The sequence below is a fragment of the Rhipicephalus microplus genome, chromosome 8 (assembly GCF_043290135.1).
Source record: "Rhipicephalus microplus isolate Deutch F79 chromosome 8, USDA_Rmic, whole genome shotgun sequence".
Taxonomy (NCBI): domain Eukaryota; kingdom Metazoa; phylum Arthropoda; class Arachnida; order Ixodida; family Ixodidae; genus Rhipicephalus; species Rhipicephalus microplus.
The window spans coordinates 124,563,531-124,579,009 of record NC_134707.1 but is presented as its reverse complement, the minus strand read 5'-3'; the positions used below and the strand labels follow the sequence as shown (position 1 = coordinate 124,579,009).

Here is a 15,479-nt window from a genome sequence, read left to right as displayed (position 1 = left end):
TGTTCATTCGGAACACGTGCATTGTAACGATGGACTGAGATTAACAGAAAATCGGCTGGGGCTTCATGCCGTGTCTGAATTTCGCTGCCTATAAAACTGTGATCACTGCTATCACTATTGTAAGCGCAGACTCTGAGTCAAATATCGTCTCGTTACCTGTGACGCAGTGGTGGTGCCAATGAACGTAAAGGCGCGAACAGTGGTGAAGCATTGGTAAAGTCAGCCCAACTTGAGCCTCAGAAGTTATTTTCTTGCATAAGAATCTGAAACATGGAACTCTGACTTTTTATTATAGTCGGGTGTTTTTGTCAAATAGGCAAATGGCTTTCGTGCAATAAAATAAGCAGCGTATTGCACAATATACCAGCTCTTAGAAAAAAGCAACATAGAAGAGGTGCGTCAGCTTGGAATCAAACTCGCGTCAACTGCTTGGAAGGCAGCTATGCTAACCACGATATCACCGACACCAGCATTTGCGAGACTGCTTCAGCTGTTCATTCGGAACACGTGCATTGTAACGATGGGCTGAGATTAACAGAAAATTGGCTGGGGCTCCATGGCGTGCCTGAATTTTGCTGCCTATAAAACTGTGATCACTGCTATCACTATTGTAAGCGCAGCCCCTGAGTCAAATATCGTCTCGTTACCTGTGACGCAGTGGTGGTGTCAATGAACATAGATTTGCCAACAGCGAGGAAGGATTAGTAGAAGTTAGGCCAACTTGAGCCTCAGAAGTTATTTTCTTGCATAAAAATCTGAAACATAGAACTCTGACTCTTTATTATAGTCGTGTGTTTTTGTCAAATAGCCAAATGGCTTTCGTGCAATAAATTAAACAGCGTATTGCACAATATACCACTACTTAGAAAAAAGCAACATAGAAGAGGTGCGTCGGCTTGGAATCAAACTCGGGTCAACTGCTTGGAAGGCAGCTATGCTAACCAGTATACCACCGACACCAGCATTTGCGAGGCTGCTTTCAGCTGTTCATTCGGAACACGTGCATTGTAACGATGGGCAGAGATTAACAGAAAATTGGCTGGGGCTCCGTGCCGTGTCTGAATTTTGCTGCCTATAAAACTGTGATCACTGCTGTCACTATTGTAAGCGCAGCCTCTGAGTCAAATATCCTCTCGTTACCTGTGACGCAGTAGTGGTGTCAAAGAACATAGATTTGCTAACAGCGAGGAAGGATTAGTAAAAGTTAGGCCAACTTGAGCCTCTGAGGTTATTTTGTTGCAGAAAAGTTTGAAACAGGCAACTCTAACTTTTTAAAATTGTCGGGGGTTCTTGTCTAATAGCAAAATGGCTTTCGTGCAATGAAATAAACAGCGTTTGCACAATATACCACAACTTAGAAAAAAGTAATATAGAAAATATGCGTCAGCCGGGAATCAAACTAGGGTCAACTGCTTGGAACACAGCTATGCTAATCACTATACCACCGATGCCGGCGTTTGTGAGGCTGCTTTCAGCTGTTCATCCGCAACGCCTGCATTATAACGACGGGCAGAGAGTCACAGAAAATTGGCTGGGGCTCCGTGCCGTGTCTGAATTCGGCTCCTCTAAAATTGTGATCACTGCTTTCAATATTGTAAGTGCGGCTTCTGTGTCAAATATCGAGTCGTTACCTGTGACGCAGCGGAGATGTCAATGAACGTAAAGACGCTAACAGTAGTGAAGCATCAGTAAAGTTAGCCAAACTTTAGCCTCAGAAGTTATTTTCTTGCAGAAGAATCTGAAACATGGAACTCTGACTTTTTTATTATAGTCGGGTGTTTTAGTAAAAAAGCCAAATGGCTTTCGTGCAATAAAATAAACAGCGTATTGCACATTATACCACAACTTAAAAAAAGCAACATAGAAAAGGTGCGTCAGCTTGGAATCAAACTCCCGTCAACTGCTTGGAAGGCAGCTATGCTAACCACTATACCACCGACACCAGCATTTGCGAGGCTGCTTTCAGCTGTTCATTCGGAACACGTGCATTGTAACGATGGGCAGAGATTAACAGAAAATTGGCTGGGGCTCCGTGCCGTGTCTGAATTTCGCTGCCTATACAACTGTGATCACTGCTATCATTACTGTAAGCGCGGCCTCTGAGTCAAATATCGTCTCGTTACCTGTGACGCAGTGGTAGTGTCAATGAACATAGAGGTGCCATCAGCAATGAAGCATTAGTAGAAGTTACCCCAACGTGAGCCTCTGAAGTTATTTTGTTGCAGAAAAATTCGAAACAGGCAACTCTAACTTTTTAAAATAGTCGGGGGTTCTTGTCAAATAGCAAAATGGCTTTCGTGCAATGAAATAAACAGCGTTTGCACAATATACTACAACTTAGAAAAAAGCAACATAGAAAAGATGCGTCGGCTGGGAATCAAACTCGGGTCAACTGCTTGGAACGCAGCTATATCTAATCACTATACCACCGAAGCCGGCGTTTGTGAGGCTGCTTTCAGCTGTTCATCCGCAACGCCTGCATTGTAACGACGGGCAGAGAGTCACAGAAAATTGGCTGGGGCTCCGTGCCGTGTCTGAAATCGGCTCCTCTAAAATTGTGATCACTGCTTTCAATATTGTAAGTGCGGCTTCTGTGTCAAATATCGAGTCGTTACCTGTGACGCAGCGGAGATGTCAATGAACGTAAAGACGCTAACAGTGGTGAAGCATCAGTAAAGTTAGCCAAACTTTAGCCTCAGAAGTTATTTTCTTGGAGAAGAATCTGAAACATGGAACTCTGACTTTTTTATTATAGTCGGGTGTTTTAGTCAAAAAGCCAAATGGCTTTCGTGCAATAAATTAAACAGCGCATTGCACATTATACCACAACTTGAAAAAAGCAACATAGAAAAGGTGCGTCAGCTTGGAATCAAACTCCCGTCAACTGCTTGGAAGGCAGCTATGCTAACCACTATACATCCGACACCAGCATTTGCGAGGCTGCTTTCAGCTGTTCATTCGGAACACGTGCATTGTAACGATGGGCAGGGATTAACAGAAAATTGGCTGGGGCTCCATGCTCTGTCTTAATTTTGCTGCCTATAAAACTGTGAGTACTGCTATCACTATTGTAAGCGCAGCCTCTGAGTCAAATATCCTCTTGTTACCTGTGACGCAGTAGTGGTGTCAATGAACATAGATTTGCCTTTAGCGAGGAAGGATTAGTAGAAGTTAGGCCAACCTAAGCCTCTGAGGTTATTTTGTTGCAGAAAAGTTTGAAACAGGCAACTCTAACTTTTTAAAATAGTCGGGGGTTCTTGTCAAATAGCAAAATGGCTTTCGTGCAATGAAATAAACAGCGTATTGCACATTATACCACAACTTAAAAAAAGCAACATAGAAAAGGTGCGTCAGCTTGGAATCAAACTCCCGTCAACTGCTTGGAAGGCAGCTATGCTAACCACTATACCACCGACCCCAGCATTTGCGAGGCTGCTTTCAGCTGTTCATTCGGAACACGTGCATTGTAACGATGGGCAGAGATTAACAGAAAATTGGCTGGGGCTCCGTGCCGTGTCTGAATTTCGCTGCCTATACAACTGTGATCACTGCTATCATTACTGTAAGCGCGGCCTCTGAGTCAAATATCGTCTCGTTACCTGTGAGGCAGTGGTGGTGTCAATGAACATAGAGGTGCCATCAGCAATGAAGCATTAGTAGAAGTTACCCCAACTTGAGCCTCTGAAGTTATTTTGTTGCAGAAAATTTGAAACAGGCAACTCTAACTTTTTCAAATTGTCGGGCGTTTTTGTCAAATAGCCAAATGGCTTTCGTGCAATAAAATAAACAGTGTTTGCACAATATACCACAACTTAGAAAAAATAATATAGAAAATATGCGTCACCGGGAATCAAACCCGGGTCAACTACTTCGAAGGCAGCTATACTAACCACTATACCACCGACGCCGGCATTGGTGAGGCTGCTTTCAGCTGTTCATCCTGAACATCTGCATTGTAAATTTGGGCAGAGAGTGACAGAAAATTGGCTGGGGCTCCGTGCCGTGTCTGAATTTTGCTGCCTATAAAACTGTGAGCACTGCTATCACTATTGCAAGCGCAGCCTCTGAGTCAAATATCCTCTTGTTACCTGTGACGCAGTAGTGGTGTCAATGAACATAGATTTGCCTTCAGCGAGGAAGGATTAGTAGAAGTTAGGCCAACCTAAGCCTCTGAGGTTATTTTGTTGCAGAAAAGTTTAAAACAGGCAACTCTAACTTTTTCAAATAGTCGGGGGTTCTTGTCAAATAGCAAAATGGCTTTCGTGCAATGAAATAAACAGCGTTTGCACAATATACCACAACTTAGAAAAAAGTAATATAGAAAATATGCGTCAGCCGGGAATCAAACTCGGGTCAACTGCTTGGAACGCAGCTATGCTAATCACTATACCACCGATGCCAGCGTTTGTGAGGCTGCTTTCAGCTGTTCATCCGCAACGCCTGCATTGTAACGACGGGCAGAGAGTCACAGAAAATTGGCTGGGGCTCCGTGCCGTGTCTGAATTCGGCTCCTCTAAAATTGTGATCACTGCTTTCAATATTGTAAGTGCGGCTTCTGTGTCAAATATCGAGTCGTTACCTGTGACGCAGCGGAGATGTCAATGAACGTAAAGACGCTAACAGTGGTGAAGCATCAGTAAAGTTAGCCAAACTTTAGCCTCAGAAGTTATTTTCTTGCAGAAGAATCTGAAACATGGAACTCTGACTTTTTTATTATAGTCGGGTATTTTAGTCAAAAAGCCAAATGGCTTTCGTGCAATAAAATAAACAGCGTATTGCACATTATACCACAACTTAAAAAAAGCAACATAGAAAAGGTGCGTCAGCTTGGAATCAAACTCCCGTCAACTGCTTGGAAGGCAGCTATGCTAACCACTATACCACCGACACCAGCATTTGCGAGGTTGCTTTCAGCTGTTCATTCGGAACACGTGCATTGTAACGATGGGCAGAGATTAACAGAAAATTGGCTGGGGCTCCGTGCCGTGTCTGAATTTCGCTACCTATACAACTGTGATCACTGCTATCATTACTGTGCGCGGCCTCTGAGTCAAATATCGTCTCGTTACCTGTGACGCAGTGGTGGTGTCAATGAACATAGAGGTGCCATCAGCAATGAACCATTAGTAGAAGTTACCCCAACGTGAGCCTCTGAAGTTATTTTGTTGCAGAAAAATTTGAAACAGGCAACTCTAACTTTTTCAAATTGTCGGGCGTTTTTGTCAAAAAGCCAAATGGCTTTCGTGCAATAAAATAAACAGCGTATTGCACATTATACCACAACTTAAAAAAAGCAACATAGAAAAGGTGCGTCAGCTTGGAATCAAACTCCCGTCAACTGCTTGGAAGGCAGCTATGCTAACCACTATACCACCGACACCAGCATTTGCGAGGTTGCTTTCAGCTGTTCATTCGGAACACGTGCATTGTAACGATGGGCAGAGATTAACAGAAAATTGGCTGGGGCTCCGTGCCGTGTCTGAATTTTGCTGCCTATAAAACTGTGATCACTGCTATCACTATTGTAAGCGCAGCCTCTGAGTCAAATATCCTCTCGTTACCTGTGACGCAGTAGTGGTGTCAATGAACATAGATTTGCCAACAGCGAGGAAGGATTAGTAGAAGTTAGGCCAACTTAAGCCTCTGAGGTTATTTTGTTGCAGAAAAGTTTAAAACAGGCAACTCTAACTTTTTAAAATAGTCATGGGTTCTAGTCAAATAGCAAAATGGCTTTCGTGCAATGAAATAAACAGCGTTTGCACAATATACCACAACTTAGAAAAAAAGCAACATAGAAAAGATGCGTCGGTTGGGAATCAAACTCGGGTCAACTGCTTGGAACGCAGCTATGCTAATCACTATACCACCGACGCCGGCATTTGTGAGGCTGCTTTCAGCTGTTCATCCGCAACGCCTGCATTGTAACGACGGGCAGAGAGTCACAGAAAATTGACTGGGGCTCCGTGCCGTGTCTGAATTCGGCTCCTCTAAAATTGTGATCACTGCTTTCGATATTGTAAGTGCGACTTCTGAGTCAAATATCGAGTTGTTACCTGTGACGCAGCGGAGGTGTCAATGAATGTAAAGACGCTAACAGTGGTGAAGCATCAGTAAAGTTAGCCAAACTTTAGCCTCAGAAGTTATTTTCTTGCAGAAGAATCTGAAACATGGAACTCTGAGTTTTTTATTATAGTCGGGTGTTTTAGTCAAAAAGCCAAATGGCTTTCGTGCAATAAAATAAACAGCGCATTGCACATTATACCACAACTTGAAAAAAGCAACATAGAAAAGGTGCGTCAGCTTGGAAACAAACTCCCGTCAACTGCTTGGAAGGCAGCTATGCTAACCACTATACATCCGACACCTGCATTTGCGAGGCTGCTTTCAGCTGTTCATTCGGAACACGTGCATTGTAACGATGGGCAGGGATTAACAGAAAATTGGCTGGGGCTCCATGCCGTGTCTTAATTTTGCTGCCTATAAAACTGTGATCACTGCTATCACTATTGTAAGCGCAGCCTCTGAGTCAAATATCCTCTCGTTACCTGTGACGCAGTAGTGGTGTCAATGAACATAGATTTGCCAACAGCGAGGAAGGATTAGTAGAAGTTAGGCCAACCTAAGCCTCTGAGGTTATTTTGTTGCAGAAAAGTTTGAAACAGGCAACTCTAACTTTTTAAAATAGTCGGGGGTTCTTGTCAAATAGCAAAATGGCTTTCGTGCAATGAAATAAACAGCGTTTGCACAATATACCACAACTTAGAAAAAGTAATATAGAAAATATGCGTCACCAGGAATCAAACCCGGGTCAACTACTTGGAAGGCAGCTATACTAACCACTATACCACCGACGCCGGCATTTGCGAGGCTGCTTTCAGCTGTTCATTCGGAACACGTGCATTGTAACGATGGGCAGAGATTAACAGAAAATTGGCTGGGGCTCCGTGCCGTGTCTGAATTTCGCTACCTATACAACTGTGATCACTGCTATCATTACTGTAAGCGCGGCCTCTGAGTCAAATATCGTCTTGTTACCTGTGACGCAGTGGTGGTGTCAATGAACATAGAGGTGCCACCAGCAATGAAGCATTAGTAGAAGTTACCCCAACGTGAGCCTCTGAAGTTATTTTGTTGCAGAAAAATTTGAAACAGGCAACTCTAACTTTTTCAAATTGTCGGGCGTTTTTGTCAAATAGCCAAATGGCTTTCGTGCAATAAAATAAACAGCGTTTGCGCAATATACCACAACTTAGAAAAAGTAATATAGAAAATATGCGTCACCGGGAATCAAACCCGGGTCAACTACTTGGAAGGCAGCTATACTAACCACTATACCACCGACGCCGGCATTGGTGAGGCTGCTTTCAGCTGTTCATCCTGAACATCTGCATTGTAAATTTGGGCAGAGAGTGACAGAAAATTGGCTGGGGCTCCATGCCGTGTCTGAATTTGGCTGCCTATAAATTGTGATCACTGCTATTATTATTGTAAGCGCGGCCTCTGAGTCAACAATCGACTCGGTACCTGTGACGCAGCGGAGGTGTCAATGAACGTAAAGACGCTAACAGTGGTGAAGCATCAGTAAAGTTAGCCAAACTTTAGCCTCAGAAGTTATTTTCTTGCAGAAGAATCTGAAACATGGAACTCTGACTTTTTTATTATAGTCGGGTGTTTTAGTCAAAAAGCCAAATGGCTTTCGTGCAATAAAAACAACAGCGTATTGCACAATATACCACAACTTAGAAAAAAGCAACATAGAAGAGGTGCGTCAGCATGGAATCAAACTCGCGTCAACTGCTTGGAAGGCAGCTATGCTAACCACTATACCACCGACACCAGCCTTTGCGAGGCTGCTTTCAGCTGTTCATTTGGAACACGTGCATTGTAACGACGGGCAGAGATTAACAGAAAATTGGCTGGGGCTCCATGCCGTGTCTTAATTTTGCTGCCTATAAAACTGTTATCACTGCTATCACTATTGTAAACGCAGCCTCTGAGTCAAATATCCTCTCGTTACCTGTGACGCAGTAGTGGTGTCAATGAACATAGATTTGCCAACAGCGAGGAAGGATTAGTAGAAGTTAGGCCAACTTAAGCCTCTGAGGTTATTTTGTTGCAGAAAAGTTTAAAACAGGCAACTCTAACTTTTTAAAATAGTCGGGGGTTCTTGTCAAATAGCAAAATGGCTTTCGTGCAATGAAATAAACAGCGTTTGCACAATATACCACAACTTAGAAAAAAAGCAACATAGAAAAGATGCGTCGGCTGGGAATCAAACTCGAGTCAACTGCTTGGAACGCAGCTATGCTAATCACTATACCACCGACGCCGGGATTTGTGAGGCTGCTTTCAGCTGTTCATCCGCAACGCCTGCATTGTAACGACGGGCAGAGAGTCACAGAAAAGTGGCTGGGGCTCCGTGCCGTGTCTGAATTCGGCTCCTCTAAAATTGTGATCACTGCTTTCGATATTGTAAGTGCGACTTCTGAGTCAAATATCGAGTCGTTACCTGTGACGCAGCGGAGGTGTCAATGAATGTAAAGACGCTAACAGTGGTGAAGCATCAGTAAAGTTAGCCAAACTTTAGCCTCAGAAGTTATTTTCTTGCAGAAGAATCTGAAACATGGAACTCTGACTTTTTTATTATAGTCGGGTGTTTTAGTCCAAAAGCCAAATGGCTTTCGTGCAATAAAATAAACAGCGCATTGCACATTATACCACAACTTGAAAAAAGCAACATAGAAAAGGTGCGTCAGCTTGGAAACAAACTCCCGTCAACTGCTTGGAAGGCAGCTATGCTAACCACTATACATCCGACACCTGCATTTGCGAGGCTGCTTTCAGCTGTTCATTCGGAACACGTGCATTGTAACGATGGGCAGGGATTAACAGAAAATTGGCTGGGGCTCCATGCCGTGTCTTAATTTTGCTGCCTATAAAACTGTGATCACTGCTATCACTATTGTAAGCGCAGCCTCTGAGTCAAATATCCTCTCGTTACCTGTGACGCAGTAGTGGTGTCAATGAACATAGATTTGCCAACAGCGAGGAAGGATTAGTAGAAGTTAGGCCAACCTAAGCCTCTGACGTTATTTTGTTGCAGAAAAGTTTGAAACAGGCAACTCTAACTTTTTAAAATAGTCGGGGGTTCTTGTCAAATAGCAAAATGGCTTTCGTGCAATCAAATAAACAGCGTTTGCACAATATACCACAACTTAGAAAAAGTAATATAGAAAATATGCGTCACCGGGAATCAAACCCGGGTCAACTACTTGGAAGGCAGCTATACTAACCACTATACCACCGACGCCGGCATTTGCGAGGCTGCTTTCAGCTGTTCATTCGGAACACGTGCATTGTAACGATGGGCAGAGATTAACAGAAAATTGGCTGGGGCTCCGTGCCGTGTCTGAATTTGGCTGCCTATAAATTGTGATCACTGCTTTCTATATTGTAAGTGTGGCTTCTGAGTCAAATATCGAGTCGTTACCTGTGACGCCGCGGAGGTGTCAATGAACGTAAAGACGCTAACAGTGGTGAAGCATCAGTAAAGTTAGCCAAACTTTAGCCTCAGAAGTTATTTTCTTGCAGAAGAATCTGAAACATGGAACTCTGACTTTTTTATTATAGTCGGGTGTTTTAGTCAAAAAGCCAAATGGCTTTCGTGCAATAAAAACAACAGCGTATTGCACAATATACCACAACTTAGAAAAAAGCAACACAGAAGAGGTGCGTCGGCTCGGAATCAAACTCGGGTCAACTGCTGGGAAGGCAGCTATGCTAACCACTATACCACTGACACCAGCCTTTGCGAGGCTGCTTTCAGCTGTTCATTCGGAACACGTGCATTGTAACGATGGGCAGAGATTAACAGAAAATTGGCTGGGGCTCCATGCCGTGTCTTAATTTTGCTGCCTATAAAACTGTGATCACTGCTATCACCATTGTAAACGCAGCCTCTGAGTCAAATATCCTCTCGTTACCTGTGACGCAGTAGTGGTGTCAATGAACATAGATTTGCCAACAGCGAGGAAGGATTAGTAGAAGTTAGGCCAACTTAAGCCTCTGAGGTTATTTTGTTGCAGAAAAATTTGAAACAGGCAACTCTAACTTTTTCAAATTGTCGGGCGTTTTTGTCAAATAGCCAAATGGCTTTCGTGCAATAAAATAAACAGCGTTTGCACAATATACCACAACTTAGAAAAAGTAATATAGAAAATATGCGTCACCGGGAATCAAACCCGGGTCAACTACTTGGAAGGCAGCTATACTAACCACTATACCACCGACGCCGGCATTGGTGAGGCTGTTTCAGCTGTTAATCCTGAACATCTGCATTGTAAATTTGGGCAGAGAGTGACAGAAAATTGGCTGGGGCTCCATGCCGTGTCTGAATTTGGCTGCCTATAAATTGTGATCACTGCTATCATTATTGTAAGCGCGGCCTCTGAGTCAACAATCGACTCGGTACCTGTGACGCCGTTGATGTGTCAATGAACGTAAAGGTGCTAACAGTGGTGAAGCATTAGTAAAGTTAGCCCAACTTGAGCCTCAGAAGTTATTCCTTGCATAAGAATCTGAAACATGCAACTCTGACTTTTTATTATAGTCGGTTGTTTTTGTCAAATAGCCAAATGGCTTTCGTGCAATAAAATAAACAGCGTATTGCACAATATACCACAACTTAGAAAAAAGCAACATAGAAGAGGTGCGTCAGCATGGTATCAAACTCGCGTCAACTGCTTGGAAGGCAGCTATGCTAACCACTATACATCCGACACCAGCATTTGGGAGGCTGCTTTCACCTGTTCATTCGGAACACGTGCATTGTAACGATGGGCAGGGATTAACAGAAAATTGGCTGGGGCTCCATGCCGTGTCTTAATTTTGCTGCCTATAAAACTGTGATCACTGCTATCACTATTGTAAGCGCAGCCTCTGAGTCAAATATCCTCTCGTTACCTGTGACGCAGTAGTCGTGTCAATGAACATAGATTTGACAACAGCGAGAAAGGATTAGTAGAAGTTAGGCCAACCTAAGCCTCTGAGGTTATTTTGTTGCAGAAAAGTTTGAAACAGGCAACTCTAACTTTTTAAAATAGTCGGGGGTTCTTGTCAAATAGCAAAATGGCTTTCGTGCAATGAAATAAACAGCGTTTGCACAATATACCACAACTTAGAAAAAGTAATATAGAAAATATGCGTCACCGGGAATCAAACCCAGGTCAACTACTTGGAAGGCAGCTATACTAACCACTATACCACCGACGCCGGCATTGGTAAGGCTGCTTTCAGCTGTTCATTACCTGTGACGCAGTGGTGGTGTCAATGAACATAGAGGTGCCATCAGCAATGAAGCATTAGAATAAGTTAGCCCAACTTGAGCCTCTGAAGTTATATTGTTGCAGAAAAATTTGAAACAGGCAACTCTAACTTTTTCAAATAGTCGGGCATTTTTGTCAAATAGCCAAATTGCTTTCGTGCAATAAAATAAACAGCGTATTTCACAATATACCACAACTTAGAAAAAAGCAACATAGAAAAGATGCGTCGGCTGGGAATCAAACTCGAGTCAACTGCTTGGAACGCAGCTATGCTAATCACTATACCACCGACGCCGGGATTTGTGAGGCTGCTTTCAGCTGTTCATCCGCAACGCCTGCATTGTAACGACGGGCAGAGAGTCACAGAAAAGTGGCTGGGGCTCCGTGCCGTGTCTGAATTCGGCTCCTCTAAAATTGTGATCACTGCTTTCGATATTGTAAGTGCGACTTCTGAGTCAAATATCGAGTCGTTACCTGTGACGCAGCGGAGGTGTCAATGAATGTAAAGACGCTAACAGTGGTGAAGCATCAGTAAAGTTAGCCAAACTTTAGCCTCAGAAGTTATTTTCTTGCAGAAGAATCTGAAACATGGAACTCTGACTTTTTTATTATAGTCGGGTGTTTTAGTCCAAAAGCCAAATGGCTTTCGTGCAATAAAATAAACAGCGCATTGCACATTATACCACAACTTGAAAAAAGCAACATAGAAAAGGTGCGTCAGCTTGGAAACAAACTCCCGTCAACTGCTTGGAAGGCAGCTATGCTAACCACTATACATCCGACACCTGCATTTGCGAGGCTGCTTTCAGCTGTTCATTCGGAACACGTGCATTGTAACGATGGGCAGGGATTAACAGAAAATTGGCTGGGGCTCCATGCCGTGTCTTAATTTTGCTGCCTATAAAACTGTGATCACTGCTATCACTATTGTAAGCGCAGCCTCTGAGTCAAATATCCTCTCGTTACCTGTGACGCAGTAGTGGTGTCAATGAACATAGATTTGCCAACAGCGAGGAAGGATTAGTAGAAGTTAGGCCAACCTAAGCCTCTGACGTTATTTTGTTGCAGAAAAGTTTGAAACAGGCAACTCTAACTTTTTAAAATAGTCGGGGGTTCTTGTCAAATAGCAAAATGGCTTTCGTGCAATCAAATAAACAGCGTTTGCACAATATACCACAACTTAGAAAAAGTAATATAGAAAATATGCGTCACCGGGAATCAAACCCGGGTCAACTACTTGGAAGGCAGCTATACTAACCACTATACCACCGACGCCGGCATTTGCGAGGCTGCTTTCAGCTGTTCATTCGGAACACGTGCATTGTAACGATGGGCAGAGATTAACAGAAAATTGGCTGGGGCTCCGTGCCGTGTCTGAATTTGGCTGCCTATAAATTGTGATCACTGCTTTCTATATTGTAAGTGCGGCTTCTGAGTCAAATATCGAGTCGTTACCTGTGACGCCGCGGAGGTGTCAATGAACGTAAAGACGCTAACAGTGGTGAAGCATCAGTAAAGTTAGCCAAACTTTAGCCTCAGAAGTTATTTTCTTGCAGAAGAATCTGAAACATGGAACTCTGACTTTTTTATTATAGTCGGGTGTTTTAGTCAAAAAGCCAAATGGCTTTCGTGCAATAAAAACAACAGCGTATTGCACAATATACCACAACTTAGAAAAAAGCAACACAGAAGAGGTGCGTCGGCTCGGAATCAAACTCGGGTCAACTGCTGGGAAGGCAGCTATGCTAACCACTATACCACTGACACCAGCCTTTGCGAGGCTGCTTTCAGCTGTTCATTCGGAACACGTGCATTGTAACGATGGGCAGAGATTAACAGAAAATTGGCTGGGGCTCCATGCCGTGTCTTAATTTTGCTGCCTATAAAACTGTGATCACTGCTATCACCATTGTAAACGCAGCCTCTGAGTCAAATATCCTCTCGTTACCTGTGACGCAGTAGTGGTGTCAATGAACATAGATTTGCCAACAGCGAGGAAGGATTAGTAGAAGTTAGGCCAACTTAAGCCTCTGAGGTTATTTTGTTGCAGAAAAATTTGAAACAGGCAACTCTAACTTTTTCAAATTGTCGGGCGTTTTTGTCAAATAGCCAAATGGCTTTCGTGCAATAAAATAAACAGCGTTTGCACAATATACCACAACTTAGAAAAAGTAATATAGAAAATATGCGTCACCGGGAATCAAACCCGGGTCAACTACTTGGAAGGCAGCTATACTAACCACTATACCACCGACGCCGGCATTGGTGAGGCTGTTTCAGCTGTTAATCCTGAACATCTGCATTGTAAATTTGGGCAGAGAGTGACAGAAAATTGGCTGGGGCTCCATGCCGTGTCTGAATTTGGCTGCCTATAAATTGTGATCACTGCTATCATTATTGTAAGCGCGGCCTCTGAGTCAACAATCGACTCGGTACCTGTGACGCCGTTGATGTGTCAATGAACGTAAAGGTGCTAACAGTGGTGAAGCATTAGTAAAGTTAGCCCAACTTGAGCCTCAGAAGTTATTCCTTGCATAAGAATCTGAAACATGCAACTCTGACTTTTTATTATAGTCGGTTGTTTTTGTCAAATAGCCAAATGGCTTTCGTGCAATAAAATAAACAGCGTATTGCACAATATACCACAACTTAGAAAAAAGCAACATAGAAGAGGTGCGTCAGCATGGTATCAAACTCGCGTCAACTGCTTGGAAGGCAGCTATGCTAACCACTATACATCCGACACCAGCATTTGGGAGGCTGCTTTCACCTGTTCATTCGGAACACGTGCATTGTAACGATGGGCAGGGATTAACAGAAAATTGGCTGGGGCTCCATGCCGTGTCTTAATTTTGCTGCCTATAAAACTGTGATCACTGCTATCACTATTGTAAGCGCAGCCTCTGAGTCAAATATCCTCTCGTTACCTGTGACGCAGTAGTCGTGTCAATGAACATAGATTTGACAACAGCGAGAAAGGATTAGTAGAAGTTAGGCCAACCTAAGCCTCTGAGGTTATTTTGTTGCAGAAAAGTTTGAAACAGGCAACTCTAACTTTTTAAAATAGTCGGGGGTTCTTGTCAAATAGCAAAATGGCTTTCGTGCAATGAAATAAACAGCGTTTGCACAATATACCACAACTTAGAAAAAGTAATATAGAAAATATGCGTCACCGGGAATCAAACCCAGGTCAACTACTTGGAAGGCAGCTATACTAACCACTATACCACCGACGCCGGCATTGGTAAGGCTGCTTTCAGCTGTTCATTACCTGTGACGCAGTGGTGGTGTCAATGAACATAGAGGTGCCATCAGCAATGAAGCATTAGAATAAGTTAGCCCAACTTGAGCCTCTGAAGTTATATTGTTGCAGAAAAATTTGAAACAGGCAACTCTAACTTTTTCATATTGTCGGGCGTTTTTGTCAAATAGCCAAATGGCTTTCGTGCAATAAAATGAACAGCGTTTGCACAAGATACCACAACTTAGAAAAAAGTATAATAGAAAATATGCGTCAGCCGGGATTCAAACCCGGGTCAACTACTTGGAAGGCAGCTATACTAACCACTATAACACCGACGCCGGCATTGGTGAGGCTGCTTTCAGCTGTTCATCCTGAACATCTGCATTGTAAATTTGGGCAGAGAGTGACAGAAAATTGGCTGGGGCTCCGTGCCATGTCTGAATTTGGCTGCCTATAAATTGTGATCACTGCTATCATTATTGTAAGCACGGCCTCTGAGTCAACAATCGACTCGTTACCTGTGACGCAGTTGATGTGTCAATGAACGTAAAGGTGCTAACAGTGGTGAAGCATTAGTAAAGTTAGCCCAACTTGAGCCTCAGAAGTTATTTCTTGCATAAGAATCTGAAACATGCAACTCTGACTTTTTATTATAGTCGGTTGTTTTTGTCAAATAGCCAAATGGCTTTCGTGCAATAAAATAAACAGCGTATTGCACAAGATACCACAACTTAGAAAAAAGCAACATAGAAGAGGTGCGTCAGCAATGAATCAAACTCGCGTCAACTGCTTGGAAGGCAGCTATGCTAACCACTATACCACTGACACCAGCCTTTGCGAGGCTGCTCATTCGGAACCTGTTCACCTGTTCATTCGGAACACGTGCATTGTAACGATGGGCAGAGATTAAC

At 43.3% G+C, this 15,479-nt stretch overlaps 1 non-coding gene across 1 annotated transcript; it reads right to left on the bottom strand.

Annotated features, from left to right (window-relative positions):
• Positions 1 to 14,834: 14,834 nt before the first annotated feature.
• On the bottom strand, positions 14,835 to 14,906 carry TRNAG-UCC (transfer RNA glycine (anticodon UCC)). Its single transcript has one exon. It is a non-coding gene; the product is annotated as a tRNA-Gly (tRNA).
• Between the last annotated feature and the right edge of the window lie 573 nt (positions 14,907 to 15,479).